Source organism: Myxine glutinosa, chromosome 12 (genome assembly GCF_964187855.1).
Source record: "Myxine glutinosa chromosome 12, kmMyxGlut1.1, whole genome shotgun sequence".
NCBI classification, from domain to species: Eukaryota; Metazoa; Chordata; class Myxini; order Myxiniformes; family Myxinidae; genus Myxine; species Myxine glutinosa.
In genome coordinates this window covers 60024421-60044409 of record NC_136272.1, presented here as the reverse complement: position 1 = coordinate 60044409, position 19989 = coordinate 60024421, and positions in this window count along the sequence as shown.

Sequence of the window (19989 nt, the reverse complement as noted above, 5' to 3'; positions counted from 1 at the left end):
ATTTCAACCTCTTCCACCAGCATTTCAACCCCTTCCACCAGCATTTCAACCCCTTCCACCAGCAATTCAACCTCTTCCACCAGCATTTCCAGCCCTTCCACCAGCATTTCAACCTCTTCCACCAGCATTTCAACCCCTTCCACCAGCATTTCAACCTCTTCCACCAGCACTTCAACCGCTTCCACCAGCATTTCCAGCCCTTCCACCAGCATTTCCAGCCCTTCCACCAGCACTTCAACCCCTTCCACCAGCATTTCAACCCCTTCCACCAGCAATTCAACCTCTTCCACCAGCATTTCCAGCCCTTCCACCAGCATTTCAACCCCTTCCACCAGCATTTCAACCCCTTCCACCAGCATTTCAACCCCTTCCACCAGCAATTCAACCTCTTCCACCAGCATTTCCAGCCCTTCCACCAGCATTTCAACCTCTTCCACCAGCATTTCAACCTCTTCCACCAGCATTTCAACCCCTTCCACCAGCATTTCAACCCCTTCCACCAGCAATTCAACCTCTTCCACCAGCATTTCCAGCCCTTCCACCAGCACTTCAACCCCTTCCACCAGCATTTCAACCCCTTCCACCAGCATTTCAACCCCTTCCACCAGCAATTCAACCCCTTCCACCAGCATTTCAAGCCCTTCCACCAGCATTTCCAGCCCTTCCTCCAGCATTTCAATCCCTTCCACCAGCATTTCAACCCCTTCCACCAGCAATTCAACCCCTTCCACCAGCATTTCAACCCCTTCCACCAGCAATTCAACCTCTTCCACCAGCATTTCCAGCCCTTCCACCAGCACTTCAACCCCTTCCACCAGCATTTCAACCCCTTCCACCAGCATTTCAACCCCTTCCACCAGCAATTCAACCCCTTCCACCAGCATTCCAAGCCCTTCCACCAGCATTTCCAGCCCTTCCACCAGCATTTCAATCCCTTCCACCAGCATTTCAACCCCTTCCACCAGCAATTCAACCTCTTCCACCAGCATTTCCAGCCCTTCCACCAGCACTTCAACCCCTTCCACCAGCATTTCAACCCCTTCCACCAGCATTTCAACCCCTTCCACCAGCAATTCAACCCCTTCCACCAGCATTTCAAGCCCTTCCACCAGCATTTCAACCCCCTCCACCAGCATTTCAACCCCCTCCACCAGCATTTCCAGCCCTTCCACCAGCATTTCCAGCCCTTCCACCAGCATTTCAATCCCTTCCACCAGCATTTCCAGCCCTTCCACCAGCATTTCCAGCCCTTCCACCAGCACTTCAACCCCTTCCACCAGCAATTCAACCCCTTCCACCAGCATTTCAACCTCTTCCACCAGCATTCCAACCCCTTCCACCAGCATTTCAACCCCTTCCACCAGCAATTCAACCCCTTCCACCAGCATTTCAAGCCCTTCCACCAGCATTTCAACCCCCTCCACCAGCACTTCAACCCCCTCCACCAGCATTTCCAGCCCTTCCACCAGCATTTCCAGCCCTTTCCACCAGCACTTCAACCCCTTCCACCAGCATTTCAACCCCTTCCACCAGCAATTCAACCCCTTCCACCAGCATTTCCAGCCCTTCCACCAGCATTTCAATCCCCTCCACCAGCATTTCCAGCCCTTCCACCAGCATTTCCAGCCCTTCCACCAGCACTTCAACCCCTTCCACCAGCATTTCAACCCCTTCCACCAGCATTTCAACCTCTTCCACCAGCATTCCAACCCCTTCCACCAGCATTTCCAGCCCTTCCACCAGCACTTCAACCCCTTCCACCAGCATTTCAACCCCTTCCACCAGCATTTCAACCTCTTCCACCAGCATTTCCAGCCCTTCCACCAGCATTTCAATCCCCTCCACCTGCATTTCAACCCCTTCCACCAGCAATTCAACCCCTTCCACCAGCATTTCAATCCCCTCCACCAGCATTTCCAGCCCTTCCACCAGCATTTCCAGCCCTTCCACCAGCATTTCAATCCCCTCCACCTGCATTTCAACCCCTTCCACCAGCAATTCAACCCCTTCCACCAGCATTTCAATCCCCTCCACCAGCATTTCCAGCCCTTCCACCAGCATTTCCAGCCCTCCCACCAGCATTTCCAGCCCTTCCACGAGCATTTCAAGCCCCTCCACCAGCATTTCCAGCCCTTCCACCAGCATTTCAATCCCCTCCACCAGCATTTCAACCCCTTCCACCAGCATTTCCAGCCCTTCCACCAGCATTTCAATCCCCTCCACCAGCATTTCAGCCCCTTCCACCAGCATTTCCAGCCCTTCCACCAGCATTTCAATCCCCTCCACCAGCATTTCAACCCCCTCCACCAGCATTTCAACCCCCTCCACCAGCATTTCCAGCCCTTCCACCAGCATTTCCAGCCCTTCCACCAGCATTTCAATCCCCTCCACCAGCATTTCCAGCCCTTCCACCAGCATTTCCAGCCCTTCCACCAGCATTTCAATCCCCTCCACCAGCATTTCAACCCCCTCCACCAGCATTTCAACCCCCTCCACCAGCATTTCCAGCCCTTCCACCAGCATTTCCAGCCCTTCCACCAGCATTTCAATCCCCTCCACCAGCATTTCAACCCCCTCCACCAGCATTTCAACCCCCTCCACCAGCATTTCAACCCCCTCCACCAGCATTTCCAGCCCTTCCAGCAGCATTTCAACCCCTTCCACCAGCATTTCAACCCCCTCCACCAGCATTTCAACCCCTTCCACCAGCATTTCAAGCCCTTCCACCAGCATTTCAATCCCCTCCACCAGCATTTCAACCCCCTCCACCAGCATTTCAACCCCTTCCACCAGCATTTCAACCCCTTCCACCAGCATTTCAACCCCTTCCACCAGCATTTCCATCCCTTCCACCAGCAATTCAACCCCTTCCACCAGCATTTCAACCCCCTCCACCAGCATTTCAACCCCCTCCACCAGCATTTCAAGCCCTTCCACCAGCATTTCCAGCCCTTCCACCAGCATTTCAACCCCTTCCACCAGCATTTCAACCCCTTCCACCAGCATTTCAACCCCTTCCACCAGCATTTCCAGCCCTTCCACCAGCAATTCAACCCCTTCCACCAGCATTTCAACCCCCTCCATCAGCATTTCAACCCCTTCCACCAGCATTTCCAGCCCTTCCACCAGCAATTCAACCCCTTCCACCAGCATTTCAACCCCCTCCACCAGCATTTCAACCCCTTCCACCAGCATTTCAACCCCTTCCACCAGCATTTCCAGCCCTTGCACCAGCAATTCAACCCCTTCCACCAGCATTTCAAGCCCTTCCACCAGCATTTCAACCCCCTCCACCAGCATTTCAACCCCCTCCACCAGCATTTCAAGCCCTTCCACCAGCATTTCCAGCCCCTCCACCAGCATTTCAAGCCCTTCCACCAGCATTTCCAGCCCTTCCACCAGCAATTCAACCCCTTCCACCAGCATTTCAACCCCCTCCACCAGCATTTCAACCCCCTCCACCAGCATTTCAAGCCCTTCCACCAGCATTTCAACCCCCTCCACCAGCATTTCAACCCCTTCCACCAGCATTTCAACCCCTTCCACCAGCATTTCAAGCCCTTCCACCAGCATTTCCAGCCCTTCCACCAGCAATTCAACCCCTTCCACCAGCATTTCAACCCCCTCCACCAGCATTTCAAGCCCTTCCACCAGCATTTCAACCCCTTCCACCAACATTTCAACCCCTTCCACCAGCATTTCCAGCCCTCCCACCAGCATTTCAACCCCTTCCACCAGCATTTCAACGCCTTCCACCAGCAATTCAACCTCTTCCACCAGCATTTCAACCCCTTCCACCAGCATTTCAAGCCCTTCCACCAGCATTTCCAGCCCTCCCACCAGCATTTCAACCCCTTCCACCAGCATTTCAAGCCCTTCCACCAGCATTTCAACCCCTTCCACCAGCATTTCCAGCCCTTCCACCAGCATTTCAAGCCCTTCCACCAGCATTTCAACCCCTTCCACCAGCATTTCAACCTCTTCCACCAGCATTTCAACCCCTTCCACCAGCACTTCAACCCCTTCCACCAGCATTTCCAGCCCTTCCACCAGCATTTCCAGCCCTTCCACCAGCACTTCAACCCCTTCCACCAGCATTTCAACCCCTTCCACCAGCAATTCAACTTCTTCCACCAGCATTTCCAGCCCTTCCACCAGCATTTCAACCCCTTCCACCAGCATTTCAACCCCTTCCACCAGCATTTCAACCCCTTCCACCAGCAATTCAACCTCTTCCACCAGCATTTCCAGCCCTTCCACCAGCATTTCAACCTCTTCCACCAGCATTTCAACCCCTTCCACCAGCATTTCAACCTCTTCCACCAGCATTTCAACCCCTTCCACCAGCATTTCCAGCCCTTCCACCAGCATTTCCAGCCCTTCCACCAGCATTTCAACCCCTTCCACCAGCATTTCAACCCCTTCCACCAGCATTTCAACCCCTTCCACCAGCAATTCAACCTCTTCCACCAGCATTTCCAGCCCTTCCACCAGCATTTCAACCTCTTCCACCAGCATTTCAACCCCTTCCACCAGCATTTCAACCTCTTCCACCAGCATTTCAACCCCTTCCACCAGCATTTCAACCCCTTCCACCAGCAATTCAACCTCTTCCACCAGCATTTCCAGCCCTTCCACCAGCATTTCAACCTCTTCCACCAGCATTTCAACCCCTTCCACCAGCATTTCAACCTCTTCCACCAGCACTTCAACCCCTTCCACCAGCATTTCCAGCCCTTCCACCAGCATTTCCAGCCCTTCCACCAGCACTTCAACCCCTTCCACCAGCATTTCAACCCCTTCCACCAGCAATTCAACCTCTTCCACCAGCATTTCCAGCCCTTCCACCAGCATTTCAACCCCTTCCACCAGCATTTCAACCCCTTCCACCAGCATTTCAACCCCTTCCACCAGCAATTCAACCTCTTCCACCAGCATTTCCAGCCCTTCCACCAGCATTTCAACCTCTTCCACCAGCATTTCAACCTCTTCCACCAGCATTTCAACCCCTTCCACCAGCATTTCAACCCCTTCCACCAGCAATTCAACCTCTTCCACCAGCATTTCCAGCCCTTCCACCAGCATTTCAACCTCTTCCACCAGCATTTCAACCTCTTCCACCAGCATTTCAACCCCTTCCACCAGCATTTCAACCCCTTCCACCAGCAATTCAACCTCTTCCACCAGCATTTCCAGCCCTTCCACCAGCACTTCAACCCCTTCCACCAGCATTTCAACCCCTTCCACCAGCATTTCAACCCCTTCCACCAGCAATTCAACCCCTTCCACCAGCATTTCAAGCCCTTCCACCAGCATTTCCAGCCCTTCCACCAGCATTTCAATCCCTTCCACCAGCATTTCAACCCCTTCCACCAGCAATTCAACCCCTTCCACCAGCATTTCAACCCCTTCCACCAGCAATTCAACCTCTTCCACCAGCATTTCCAGCCCTTCCACCAGCACTTCAACCCCTTCCACCAGCATTTCAACCCCTTCCACCAGCATTTCAACCCCTTCCACCAGCAATTCAACCCCTTCCACCAGCATTTCAAGCCCTTCCACCAGCATTTCCAGCCCTTCCACCAGCATTTCAATCCCTTCCACCAGCATTTCAACCCCTTCCACCAGCAATTCAACCTCTTCCACCAGCATTTCCAGCCCTTCCACCAGCACTTCAACCCCTTCCACCAGCATTTCAACCCCTTCCACCAGCATTTCAACCCCTTCCACCAGCAATTCAACCCCTTCCACCAGCATTTCAAGCCCTTCCACCAGCATTTCAACCCCCTCCACCAGCATTTCAACCCCCTCCACCAGCATTTCCAGCCCTTCCACCAGCATTTCCAGCCCTTCCACCAGCATTTCAATCCCTTCCACCAGCATTTCCAGCCCTTCCACCAGCATTTCCAGCCCTTCCACCAGCACTTCAACCCCTTCCACCAGCAATTCAACCCCTTCCACCAGCATTTCAACCTCTTCCACCAGCATTCCAACCCCTTCCACCAGCATTTCAACCCCTTCCACCAGCAATTCAACCCCTTCCACCAGCATTTCAAGCCCTTCCACCAGCATTTCAACCCCCTCCACCAGCACTTCAACCCCCTCCACCAGCATTTCCAGCCCTTCCACCAGCATTTCCAGCCCTTTCCACCAGCACTTCAACCCCTTCCACCAGCATTTCAACCCCTTCCACCAGCAATTCAACCCCTTCCACCAGCATTTCCAGCCCTTCCACCAGCATTTCAATCCCCTCCACCAGCATTTCCAGCCCTTCCACCAGCATTTCCAGCCCTTCCACCAGCACTTCAACCCCTTCCACCAGCATTTCAACCCCTTCCACCAGCATTTCAACCTCTTCCACCAGCATTCCAACCCCTTCCACCAGCATTTCCAGCCCTTCCACCAGCACTTCAACCCCTTCCACCAGCATTTCAACCCCTTCCACCAGCATTTCAACCTCTTCCACCAGCATTTCCAGCCCTTCCACCAGCATTTCAATCCCCTCCACCTGCATTTCAACCCCTTCCACCAGCAATTCAACCCCTTCCACCAGCATTTCAATCCCCTCCACCAGCATTTCCAGCCCTTCCACCAGCATTTCCAGCCCTTCCACCAGCATTTCAATCCCCTCCACCTGCATTTCAACCCCTTCCACCAGCAATTCAACCCCTTCCACCAGCATTTCAATCCCCTCCACCAGCATTTCCAGCCCTTCCACCAGCATTTCCAGCCCTCCCACCAGCATTTCCAGCCCTTCCACGAGCATTTCAAGCCCCTCCACCAGCATTTCCAGCCCTTCCACCAGCATTTCAATCCCCTCCACCAGCATTTCAACCCCTTCCACCAGCATTTCCAGCCCTTCCACCAGCATTTCAATCCCCTCCACCAGCATTTCAGCCCCTTCCACCAGCATTTCCAGCCCTTCCACCAGCATTTCAATCCCCTCCACCAGCATTTCAACCCCCTCCACCAGCATTTCAACCCCCTCCACCAGCATTTCCAGCCCTTCCACCAGCATTTCCAGCCCTTCCACCAGCATTTCAATCCCCTCCACCAGCATTTCCAGCCCTTCCACCAGCATTTCCAGCCCTTCCACCAGCATTTCAATCCCCTCCACCAGCATTTCAACCCCCTCCACCAGCATTTCAACCCCCTCCACCAGCATTTCCAGCCCTTCCACCAGCATTTCCAGCCCTTCCACCAGCATTTCAATCCCCTCCACCAGCATTTCAACCCCCTCCACCAGCATTTCAACCCCCTCCACCAGCATTTCAACCCCCTCCACCAGCATTTCCAGCCCTTCCAGCAGCATTTCAACCCCTTCCACCAGCATTTCAACCCCCTCCACCAGCATTTCAACCCCTTCCACCAGCATTTCAAGCCCTTCCACCAGCATTTCAATCCCCTCCACCAGCATTTCAACCCCCTCCACCAGCATTTCAACCCCTTCCACCAGCATTTCAACCCCTTCCACCAGCATTTCAACCCCTTCCACCAGCATTTCCAGCCCTTCCACCAGCAATTCAACCCCTTCCACCAGCATTTCAACCCCCTCCACCAGCATTTCAACCCCCTCCACCAGCATTTCAAGCCCTTCCACCAGCATTTCCAGCCCTTCCACCAGCATTTCAACCCCTTCCACCAGCATTTCAACCCCTTCCACCAGCATTTCAACCCCTTCCACCAGCATTTCCAGCCCTTCCACCAGCAATTCAACCCCTTCCACCAGCATTTCAACCCCCTCCATCAGCATTTCAACCCCCTCCACCAGCATTTCAACCCCTTCCACCAGCATTTCAACCCCTTCCACCAGCATTTCCAGCCCTTGCACCAGCAATTCAACCCCTTCCACCAGCATTTCAAGCCCTTCCACCAGCATTTCAACCCCCTCCACCAGCATTTCAACCCCCTCCACCAGCATTTCAAGCCCTTCCACCAGCATTTCCAGCCCCTCCACCAGCATTTCAAGCCCTTCCACCAGCATTTCCAGCCCTTCCACCAGCAATTCAACCCCTTCCACCAGCATTTCAACCCCCTCCACCAGCATTTCAACCCCCTCCACCAGCATTTCAAGCCCTTCCACCAGCATTTCAACCCCCTCCACCAGCATTTCAACCCCTTCCACCAGCATTTCAACCCCTTCCACCAGCATTTCAAGCCCTTCCACCAGCATTTCCAGCCCTTCCACCAGCAATTCAACCCCTTCCACCAGCATTTCAACCCCCTCCACCAGCATTTCAAGCCCTTCCACCAGCATTTCAACCCCTTCCACCAACATTTCAACCCCTTCCACCAGCATTTCCAGCCCTCCCACCAGCATTTCAACCCCTTCCACCAGCATTTCAACGCCTTCCACCAGCAATTCAACCTCTTCCACCAGCATTTCAACCCCTTCCACCAGCATTTCAAGCCCTTCCACCAGCATTTCCAGCCCTCCCACCAGCATTTCAACCCCTTCCACCAGCATTTCAAGCCCTTCCACCAGCATTTCAACCCCTTCCACCAGCATTTCCAGCCCTTCCACCAGCATTTCAAGCCCTTCCACCAGCATTTCAACCCCTTCCACCAGCATTTCAACCTCTTCCACCAGCATTTCAACCCCTTCCACCAGCACTTCAACCCCTTCCACCAGCATTTCCAGCCCTTCCACCAGCATTTCCAGCCCTTCCACCAGCACTTCAACCCCTTCCACCAGCATTTCAACCCCTTCCACCAGCAATTCAACTTCTTCCACCAGCATTTCCAGCCCTTCCACCAGCATTTCAACCCCTTCCACCAGCATTTCAACCCCTTCCACCAGCATTTCAACCCCTTCCACCAGCAATTCAACCTCTTCCACCAGCATTTCCAGCCCTTCCACCAGCATTTCAACCTCTTCCACCAGCATTTCAACCCCTTCCACCAGCATTTCAACCTCTTCCACCAGCATTTCAACCCCTTCCACCAGCATTTCCAGCCCTTCCACCAGCATTTCCAGCCCTTCCACCAGCATTTCAACCCCTTCCACCAGCATTTCAACCCCTTCCACCAGCATTTCAACCCCTTCCACCAGCAATTCAACCTCTTCCACCAGCATTTCCAGCCCTTCCACCAGCATTTCAACCTCTTCCACCAGCATTTCAACCCCTTCCACCAGCATTTCAACCTCTTCCACCAGCATTTCAACCCCTTCCACCAGCATTTCAACCCCTTCCACCAGCAATTCAACCTCTTCCACCAGCATTTCCAGCCCTTCCACCAGCATTTCAACCTCTTCCACCAGCATTTCAACCCCTTCCACCAGCATTTCAACCTCTTCCACCAGCACTTCAACCCCTTCCACCAGCATTTCCAGCCCTTCCACCAGCATTTCCAGCCCTTCCACCAGCACTTCAACCCCTTCCACCAGCATTTCAACCCCTTCCACCAGCAATTCAACCTCTTCCACCAGCATTTCCAGCCCTTCCACCAGCATTTCAACCCCTTCCACCAGCATTTCAACCCCTTCCACCAGCATTTCAACCCCTTCCACCAGCAATTCAACCTCTTCCACCAGCATTTCCAGCCCTTCCACCAGCATTTCAACCTCTTCCACCAGCATTTCAACCTCTTCCACCAGCATTTCAACCCCTTCCACCAGCATTTCAACCCCTTCCACCAGCATTTCCAGCCCTTCCACCAGCACTTCAACCCCTTCCACCAGCATTTCAACCCCTTCCACCAGCATTTCAACCCCTTCCACCAGCAATTCAACCCCTTCCACCAGCATTTCAAGCCCTTCCACCAGCATTTCCAGCCCTTCCACCAGCATTTCAATCCCTTCCACCAGCATTTCAACCCCTTCCACCAGCAATTCAACCCCTTCCACCAGCATTTCAACCCCTTCCACCAGCAATTCAACCTCTTCCACCAGCATTTCCAGCCCTTCCACCAGCACTTCAACCCCTTCCACCAGCATTTCAACCCCTTCCACCAGCATTTCAACCCCTTCCACCAGCAATTCAACCACTTCCACCAGCATTTCAAGCCCTTCCACCAGCATTTCCAGCCCTTCCACCAGCATTTCAATCCCTTCCACCAGCATTTCAACCCCTTCCACCAGCAATTCAACCTCTTCCACCAGCATTTCCAGCCCTTCCACCAGCACTTCAACCCCTTCCACCAGCATTTCAACCCCTTCCACCAGCATTTCAACCCCTTCCACCAGCAATTCAACCCCTTCCACCAGCATTTCAAGCCCTTCCACCAGCATTTCAACCCCCTCCACCAGCATTTCAACCCACTCCACCAGCATTTCCAGCCCTTCCACCAGCATTTCCAGCCCTTCCACCAGCATTTCAATCCCTTCCACCAGCATTTCCAGCCCTTCCACCAGCATTTCCAGCCCTTCCACCAGCACTTCAACCCCTTCCACCAGCATTTCAACCCCTTCCACCAGCATTTCAACCTCTTCCACCAGCATTCCAACCCCTTCCACCAGCATTTCAACCCCTTCCACCAGCAATTCAACCCCTTCCACCAGCATTTCAAGCCCTTCCACCAGCATTTCAACCCCTTCCACCAGCATTTCAAGCCCTTCCACCAGCATTTCCAGCCCTCCCACCAGCATTTCAACCCCTTCCACCAGCATTTCAAGCCCTTCCACCAGCATTTCAACCCCTTCCACCAGCATTTCCAGCCCTTCCACCAGCATTTCAAGCCCTTCCACCAGCATTTCAACCCCTTCCACCAGCATTTAAACCTCTTCCACCAGCATTTCAACCCCTTCCACCAGCACTTCAACCCCTTCCACCAGCATTTCCAGCCCTTCCACCAGCATTTCCAGCCCTTCCACCAGCACTTCAACCCCTTCCACCAGCATTTCAACCCCTTCCACCAGCAATTCAACTTCTTCCACCAGCATTTCCAGCCCTTCCACCAGCATTTCAACCCCTTCCACCAGCATTTCAACCCCTTCCACCAGCATTTCAACCCCTTCCACCAGCAATTCAACCTCTTCCACCAGCATTTCCAGCCCTTCCACCAGCATTTCAACCTCTTCCACCAGCATTTCAACCCCTTCCACCAGCATTTCAACCTCTTCCACCAGCATTTCAACCCCTTCCACCAGCATTTCCAGCCCTTCCACCAGCATTTCCAGCCCTTCCACCAGCATTTCAACCCCTTCCACCAGCATTTCAACCCCTTCCACCAGCATTTCAACCCCTTCCACCAGCAATTCAACCTCTTCCACCAGCATTTCCAGCCCTTCCACCAGCATTTCAACCTCTTCCACCAGCATTTCAACCCCTTCCACCAGCATTTCAACCTCTTCCACCAGCATTTCAACCCCTTCCACCAGCATTTCAACCCCTTCCACCAGCAATTCAACCTCTTCCACCAGCATTTCCAGCCCTTCCACCAGCATTTCAACCTCTTCCACCAGCATTTCAACCCCTTCCACCAGCATTTCAACCTCTTCCACCAGCACTTCAACCCCTTCCACCAGCATTTCCAGCCCTTCCACCAGCATTTCCAGCCCTTCCACCAGCACTTCAACCCCTTCCACCAGCATTTCAACCCCTTCCACCAGCAATTCAACCTCTTCCACCAGCATTTCCAGCCCTTCCACCAGCATTTCAACCCCTTCCACCAGCATTTCAACCCCTTCCACCAGCATTTCAATCCCCTCCACCAGCATTTCCAGCCCTTCCACCAGCATTTCCAGCCCTCCCACCAGCATTTCCAGCCCTTCCACGAGCATTTCAAGCCCCTCCACCAGCATTTCCAGCCCTTCCACCAGCATTTCAATCCCCTCCACCAGCATTTCAACCCCTTCCACCAGCATTTCCAGCCCTTCCACCAGCATTTCAATCCCCTCCACCAGCATTTCAGCCCCTTCCACCAGCATTTCCAGCCCTTCCACCAGCATTTCAATCCCCTCCACCAGCATTTCAACCCCCTCCACCAGCATTTCAACCCCCTCCACCAGCATTTCCAGCCCTTCCACCAGCATTTCCAGCCCTTCCACCAGCATTTCAATCCCCTCCACCAGCATTTCCAGCCCTTCCACCAGCATTTCCAGCCCTTCCACCAGCATTTCAATCCCCTCCACCAGCATTTCAACCCCCTCCCCCAGCATTTCAACCCCCTCCACCAGCATTTCCAGCCCTTCCACCAGCATTTCCAGCCCTTCCACCAGCATTTCAATCCCCTCCACCAGCATTTCAACCCCCTCCACCAGCATTTCAACCCCCTCCACCAGCATTTCAACCCCCTCCACCAGCATTTCCAGCCCTTCCAGCAGCATTTCAACCCCTTCCACCAGCATTTCAACCCCCTCCACCAGCATTTCAACCCCTTCCACCAGCATTTCAAGCCCTTCCACCAGCATTTCAATCCCCTCCACCAGCATTTCAACCCCCTCCACCAGCATTTCAACCCCTTATTTCAACCCCTTCCACCAGCATTTCAACCCCTTCCACCAGCATTTCCAGCCCTTCCACCAGCAATTCAACCCCTTCCACCAGCATTTCAACCCCCTCCACCAGCATTTCAACCCCCCTCCACCAGCATTTCAAGCCCTTCCACCAGCATTTCCAGCCTTCCACCAGCATTTCAACCCCTTCCACCAGCATTTCAACCCCTTCCACCAGCATTTCAACCCCTTCCACCAGCATTTCCAGCCTTCCACCAGCAATTCAACCCCTTCCACCAGCATTTCAACCCCCTCCATCAGCATTTCAACCCCTCCACCAGCATTTCAACCCCTTCCACCAGCATTTCAACCCCTTCCACCAGCATTTCCAGCCCTTGCACCAGCAATTCAACCCCTTCCACCAGCATTTCAAGCCCTTCCACCAGCATTTCAACCCCCTCCACCAGCATTTCAACCCCCTCCACCAGCATTTCAAGCCCTTCCACCAGCATTTCCAGCCCCTCCACCAGCATTTCAAGCCCTTCCACCAGCATTTCCAGCCCTTCCACCAGCAATTCAACCCTTCCACCAGCATTTCAACCCCTCCACCAGCATTTCAACCCCCTCCACCAGCATTTCAAGCCCTTCCACCAGCATTTCAACCCCCTCCACCAGCATTTCAACCCCCTTCCACCAGCATTTCAACCCCTTCCACCAGCATTTCAAGCCCTTCCACCAGCATTTCCAGCCCTTCCACCAGCAATTCAACCCCTTCCACCAGCATTTCAACCTCCCTCCACCAGCATTTCAAGCCCTTCCACCAGCATTTCAACCCCTTCCACCAGCATTTCAACCCCTTCCACCAGCATTTCCAGCCCTCCCACCAGCATTTCAACCCCTTCCACCAGCATTTCAACGCCTTCCACCAGCAATTCAACCTCTTCCACCAGCATTTCAACTCCCTTCCACCAGCATTTCAAGCCCTTCCACCAGCATTTCAAGCCCTCCCACCAGCATTTCAACCCCTTCCACCAGCATTTCAAGCCCTTCCACCAGCATTTCAACCCCTTCCACCAGCATTTTCCACGCCCTTCCACCAGCATTTCAAGCCCTTCCACCAGCATTTCAACCCCTTCCACCAGCATTTCAACCTCTTCCACCAGCATTTCAACCCCTTCCACCAGCACTTCAACCCCTTCCACCAGCATTTCCAGCCCTTCCACCAGCATTTCCAGCCCTTCCACCAGCACTTCAACCCCTTCCACCAGCATTTCAACCCCTTCCACCAGCAATTCAACTTCTTCCACCAGCATTTTCAGCCCTTCCACCAGCATTTTCAACCCCTTCCACCAGCAGTTCAACCCCTTCCACCAGCATTTCAACCCCTTCCACCAGCAATTTCAACCTCTTCCACCAGCATTTCCAGCCCTTCCACCAGCATTTCAACCTCTTCCACCAGCATTTCAACCCCTTCCACCAGCATTTCAACCTCTTCCACCAGCATTTCAACCCCTTCCACCAGCATTTCCAGCCCTTCCACCAGCATTTCCAGCCCTTCCACCAGCATTTCAACCCCTTCCACCAGCATTTCAACCCCTTCCACCAGCATTTCAACCCCTTCCACCAGCAATTCAACCTCTTCCACCAGCATTTCCAGCCCTTCCACCAGCATTTCAACCTCTTCCACCAGCATTTCAACCCCTTCCACCAGCATTTCAACCTCTTCCACCAGCATTTCAACCCCTTCCACCAGCATTTCAACCCCTTCCCACCAGCAATTCAACCTCTTCCACCAGCATTTCCAGCCCTTCCACCAGCATTTCAACCTCTTCCACCAGCATTTCAAACCCCTTCCACCAGCATTTCAACCTCTTCCACCAGCACTTCAACCCCTTCCACCAGCATTTCCAGCCCTTCCACCAGCATTTCCAGCCCTTCCACCAGCACTTCAACCCCTTCCACCAGCATTTCAACCCCTTCCACCAGCAATTCAACCTCTTCCACCAGCATTTCCAGCCCTTCCACCAGCATTTCAACCCCTTCCACCAGCATTTCAACCCCTTCCACCAGCATTTCCAGCCCTTCCACCAGCACTTCAACCCCTTCCACCAGCATTTCAACCCCTTCCACCAGCATTTCAACCCCTTCCACCAGCAATTCAACCCCTTCCACCAGCATTTCAAGCCCTTCCACCAGCATTTCCAGCCCTTCCACCAGCATTTCAATCCCTTCCACCAGCATTTCAAACCCCTTCCACCAGCAATTCAACCCCTTCCACCAGCATTTCAACCCCTTCCACCAGCAATTCAACCTCTTCCACCAGCATTTCCAGCCCTTCCACCAGCACTTCAACCCCTTCCACCAGCATTTCAACCCCTTCCACCAGCATTTCAACCCCTTCCACCAGCAATTCAACCACTTCCACCAGCATTTCAAGCCCTTCCACCAGCATTTCCAGCCCTTCCACCAGCATTTCAATCTCTTCCACCAGCATTTCAACCCCTTCCACCAGCAATTCAACCTCTTCCACCAGCATTTCCAGCCCTTCCACCAGCACTTCAACCCCTTCCACCAGCATTTCAACCCCTTCCACCAGCATTTCAACCCCTTCCACCAGCAATTCAACCCCTTCCACCAGCATTTCAAGCCCTTCCACCAGCATTTCAACCCCCTCCACCAGCATTTCAACCCACTCCACCAGCATTTCCAGCCCTTCCACCAGCATTTCCAGCCCTTCCACCAGCATTTCAATCCCTTCCACCAGCATTTCCAGCCCTTCCACCAGCATTTCCAGCCCTTCCACCAGCACTTTCAACCCCTTCCACCAGCATTTCAACCCCTTCCACCAGCATTTGCAACCTCTTCCACCAGCATTCCAACCCCTTCCACCAGCATTTCAACCCCTTCCACCAGCAATTCAACCCCTTCCACCAGCATTTCAAGCCCTTCCACCAGCATTTCAACCCCTTCCACCAGCATTTCAAGCCCTTCCACCAGCATTTCCAGCCCTCCCACCAGCATTTCAACCCCTTCCACCAGCATTTCAAGCCCTTCCACCAGCATTTCAACCCCTTCCACCAGCATTTCCAGCCCTTCCACCAGCATTTCAAGCCCTTCCACCAGCATTTCAACCCCTTCCACCAGCATTTAAACCTCTTCCACCAGCATTTCAACCCCTTCCACCAGCACTTCAACCCCTTCCACCAGCATTTCCAGCCCTTCCACCAGCATTTCCAGCCCTTCCACCAGCACTTCAACCCCTTCCACCAGCATTTCAACCCCTTCCACCAGCAATTCAACTTCTTCCACCAGCATTTCCAGCCCTTCCACCAGCATTTCAACCCCTTCCACCAGCATTTCAACCCCTTCCACCAGCATTTCAACCCCTTCCACCAGCAATTCAACCTCTTCCACCAGCATTTCCAGCCCTTCCACCAGCATTTCAACCTCTTCCACCAGCATTTCAACCCCTTCCACCAGCATTTCAACCTCTTCCACCAGCATTTCAACCCCTTCCACCAGCATTTCCAGCCCTTCCACCAGCATTTCCAGCCCTTCCACCAGCATTTCAACCCCTTCCACCAGCATTTCAACCCCTTCCACCAGCATTTCAACCCCTTCCACCAGCAATTCAACCTCTTCCACCAGCATTTCCAGCCCTTCCACCAGCATTTCAACCTCTTCCACCAGCATTTCAACCCCTTCCACCAGCATTTCAACCTCTTCCACCAGCATTTCAACCCCTTCCACCAGCATTTCAACCCCTTCCACCAGCAATTCAACCTCTTCCACCAGCATTTCCAGCCCTTCCACCAGCATTTCAACCTCTTCCACCAGCATTTCAACCCCTTCCACCAGCATTTCAACCTCTTCCACCAGCACTTCAACCCCTTCCACCAGCATTTCCAGCCCTTCCACCAGCATTTCCAGCCCTTCCACCAGCACTTCAACCCCTTCCACCAGCATTTCAACCCCTTCCACCAGCAATTCAACCTCTTCCACCAGCATTTCCAGCCCTTCCACCAGCATTTCAACCCCTTCCACCAGCATTTCAACCCCTTCCACCAGCATTTCAATCCCCTCCACCAGCATTTCCAGCCCTTCCACCAGCATTTCCAGCCCTCCCACCAGCATTTCCAGCCCTTCCACGAGCATTTCAAGCCCCTCCACCAGCATTTCCAGCCCTTCCACCAGCATTTCAATCCCCTCCACCAGCATTTCAACCCCTTCCACCAGCATTTCCAGCCCTTCCACCAGCATTTCAATCCCCTCCACCAGCATTTCAGCCCCTTCCACCAGCATTTCCAGCCCTTCCACCAGCATTTCAATCCCCTCCACCAGCATTTCAACCCCCTCCACCAGCATTTCAACCCCCTCCACCAGCATTTCCAGCCCTTCCACCAGCATTTCCAGCCCTTCCACCAGCATTTCAATCCCCTCCACCAGCATTTCCAGCCCTTCCACCAGCATTTCCAGCCCTTCCACCAGCATTTCAATCCCCTCCACCAGCATTTCAACCCCCTCCACCAGCATTTCAACCCCCTCCACCAGCATTTCCAGCCCTTCCACCAGCATTTCCAGCCCTTCCACCAGCATTTCAATCCCCTCCACCAGCATTTCAACCCCCTCCACCAGCATTTCAACCCCCTCCACCAGCATTTCAACCCCCTCCACCAGCATTTCCAGCCCTTCCAGCAGCATTTCAACCCCTTCCACCAGCATTTCAACCCCCTCCACCAGCATTTCAACCCCTTCCACCAGCATTTCAAGCCCTTCCACCAGCATTTCAATCCCCTCCACCAGCATTTCAACCCCCTCCACCAGCATTTCAACCCCTTCCACCAGCATTTCAACCCCTTCCACCAGCATTTCAACCCCTTCCACCAGCATTTCCAGCCCTTCCACCAGCAATTCAACCCCTTCCACCAGCATTTCAACCCCCTCCACCAGCATTTCAACCCCCTCCACCAGCATTTCAAGCCCTTCCACCAGCATTTCCAGCCCTTCCACCAGCATTTCAACCCCTTCCACCAGCATTTCAACCCCTTCCACCAGCATTTCAACCCCTTCCACCAGCATTTCCAGCCCTTCCACCAGCAATTCAACCCCTTCCACCAGCATTTCAACCCCCTCCATCAGCATTTCAACCCCCTCCACCAGCATTTCAACCCCTTCCACCAGCATTTCAACCCCTTCCACCAGCATTTCCAGCCCTTGCACCAGCAATTCAACCCCTTCCACCAGCATTTCAAGCCCTTCCACCAGCATTTCAACCCCCTCCACCAGCATTTCAACCCCCTCCACCAGCATTTCAAGCCCTTCCACCAGCATTTCCAGCCCCTCCACCAGCATTTCAAGCCCTTCCACCAGCATTTCCAGCCCTTCCACCAGCAATTCAACCCCTTCCACCAGCATTTCAACCCCCTCCACCAGCATTTCAACCCCCTCCACCAGCATTTCAAGCCCTTCCACCAGCATTTCAACCCCCTCCACCAGCATTTCAACCCCTTCCACCAGCATTTCAACCCCTTCCACCAGCATTTCAAGCCCTTCCACCAGCATTTCCAGCCCTTCCACCAGCAATTCAACCCCTTCCACCAGCATTTCAACCCCCTCCACCAGCATTTCAAGCCCTTCCACCAGCATTTCAACCCCTTCCACCAACATTTCAACCCCTTCCACCAGCATTTCCAGCCCTCCCACCAGCATTTCAACCCCTTCCACCAGCATTTCAACGCCTTCCACCAGCAATTCAACCTCTTCCACCAGCATTTCAACCCCTTCCACCAGCATTTCAAGCCCTTCCACCAGCATTTCCAGCCCTCCCACCAGCATTTCAACCCCTTCCACCAGCATTTCAAGCCCTTCCACCAGCATTTCAACCCCTTCCACCAGCATTTCCAGCCCTTCCACCAGCATTTCAAGCCCTTCCACCAGCATTTCAACCCCTTCCACCAGCATTTCAACCTCTTCCACCAGCATTTCAACCCCTTCCACCAGCACTTCAACCCCTTCCACCAGCATTTCCAGCCCTTCCACCAGCATTTCCAGCCCTTCCACCAGCACTTCAACCCCCTCCACCAGCATTTCCAGCCCTTCCACCAGCATTTCCAGCCCTTCCACCAGCATTTCAATCCCCTCCACCAGCATTTCAACCCCCTCCACCAGCATTTCAACCCCCTCCACCAGCATTTCAACCCCCTCCACCAGCATTTCCAGCCCTTCCAGCAGCATTTCAACCCCTTCCACCAGCATTTCAACCCCCTCCACCAGCATTTCAACCCCTTCCACCAGCATTTCAAGCCCTTCCACCAGCATTTCAATCCCCTCCACCAGCATTTCAACCCCCTCCACCAGCATTTCAACCCCTTCCACCAGCATTTCAACCCCTTCCACCAGCAATTCAACCCCTTCCACCAGCATTTCAAGCCCTTCCACCAGCATTTCAACCCCCTCCACCAGCATTTCAACCCCCTCCACCAGCATTTCCAGCCCTTCCACCAGCATTTCCAGCCCTTCCACCAGCATTTCAATCCCTTCCACCAGCATTTCCAGCCCTTCCACCAGCATTTCCAGCCCTTCCACCAGCACTTCAACCCCTTCCACCAGCAATTCAACCCCTTCCACCAGCATTTCAACCTCTTCCACCAGCATTCCAACCCCTTCCACCAGCATTTCAACCCCTTCCACCAGCAATTCAACCCCTTCCACCAGCATTTCAAGCCCTTCCACCAGCATTTCAACCCCCTCCACCAGCACTTCAACCCCCTCCACCAGCATTTCCAGCCCTTCCACCAGCATTTCCAGCCCTTTCCACCAGCACTTCAACCCCTTCCACCAGCATTTCAACCCCTTCCACCAGCAATTCAACCCCTTCCACCAGCATTTCCAGCCCTTCCACCAGCATTTCAATCCCCTCCACCAGCATTTCCAGCCCTTCCACCAGCATTTCCAGCCCTTCCACCAGCACTTCAACCCCTTCCACCAGCATTTCAACCCCTTCCACCAGCATTTCAACCTCTTCCACCAGCATTCCAACCCCTTCCACCAGCATTTCCAGCCCTTCCACCAGCACTTCAACCCCTTCCACCAGCATTTCAACCCCTTCCACCAGCATTTCAACCTCTTCCACCAGCATTTCCAGCCCTTCCACCAGCATTTCAATCCCCTCCACCTGCATTTCAACCCCTTCCACCAGCAATTCAACCCCTTCCACCAGCATTTCAATCCCCTCCACCAGCATTTCCAGCCCTTCCACCAGCATTTCCAGCCCTTCCACCAGCATTTCAATCCCCTCCACCTGCATTTCAACCCCTTCCACCAGCAATTCAACCCCTTCCACCAGCATTTCAATCCCCTCCACCAGCATTTCCAGCCCTTCCACCAGCATTTCCAGCCCTCCCACCAGCATTTCCAGCCCTTCCACGAGCATTTCAAGCCCCTCCACCAGCATTTCCAGCCCTTCCACCAGCATTTCAATCCCCTCCACCAGCATTTCAACCCCTTCCACCAGCATTTCCAGCCCTTCCACCAGCATTTCAATCCCCTCCACCAGCATTTCAGCCCCTTCCACCAGCATTTCCAGCCCTTCCACCAGCATTTCAATCCCCTCC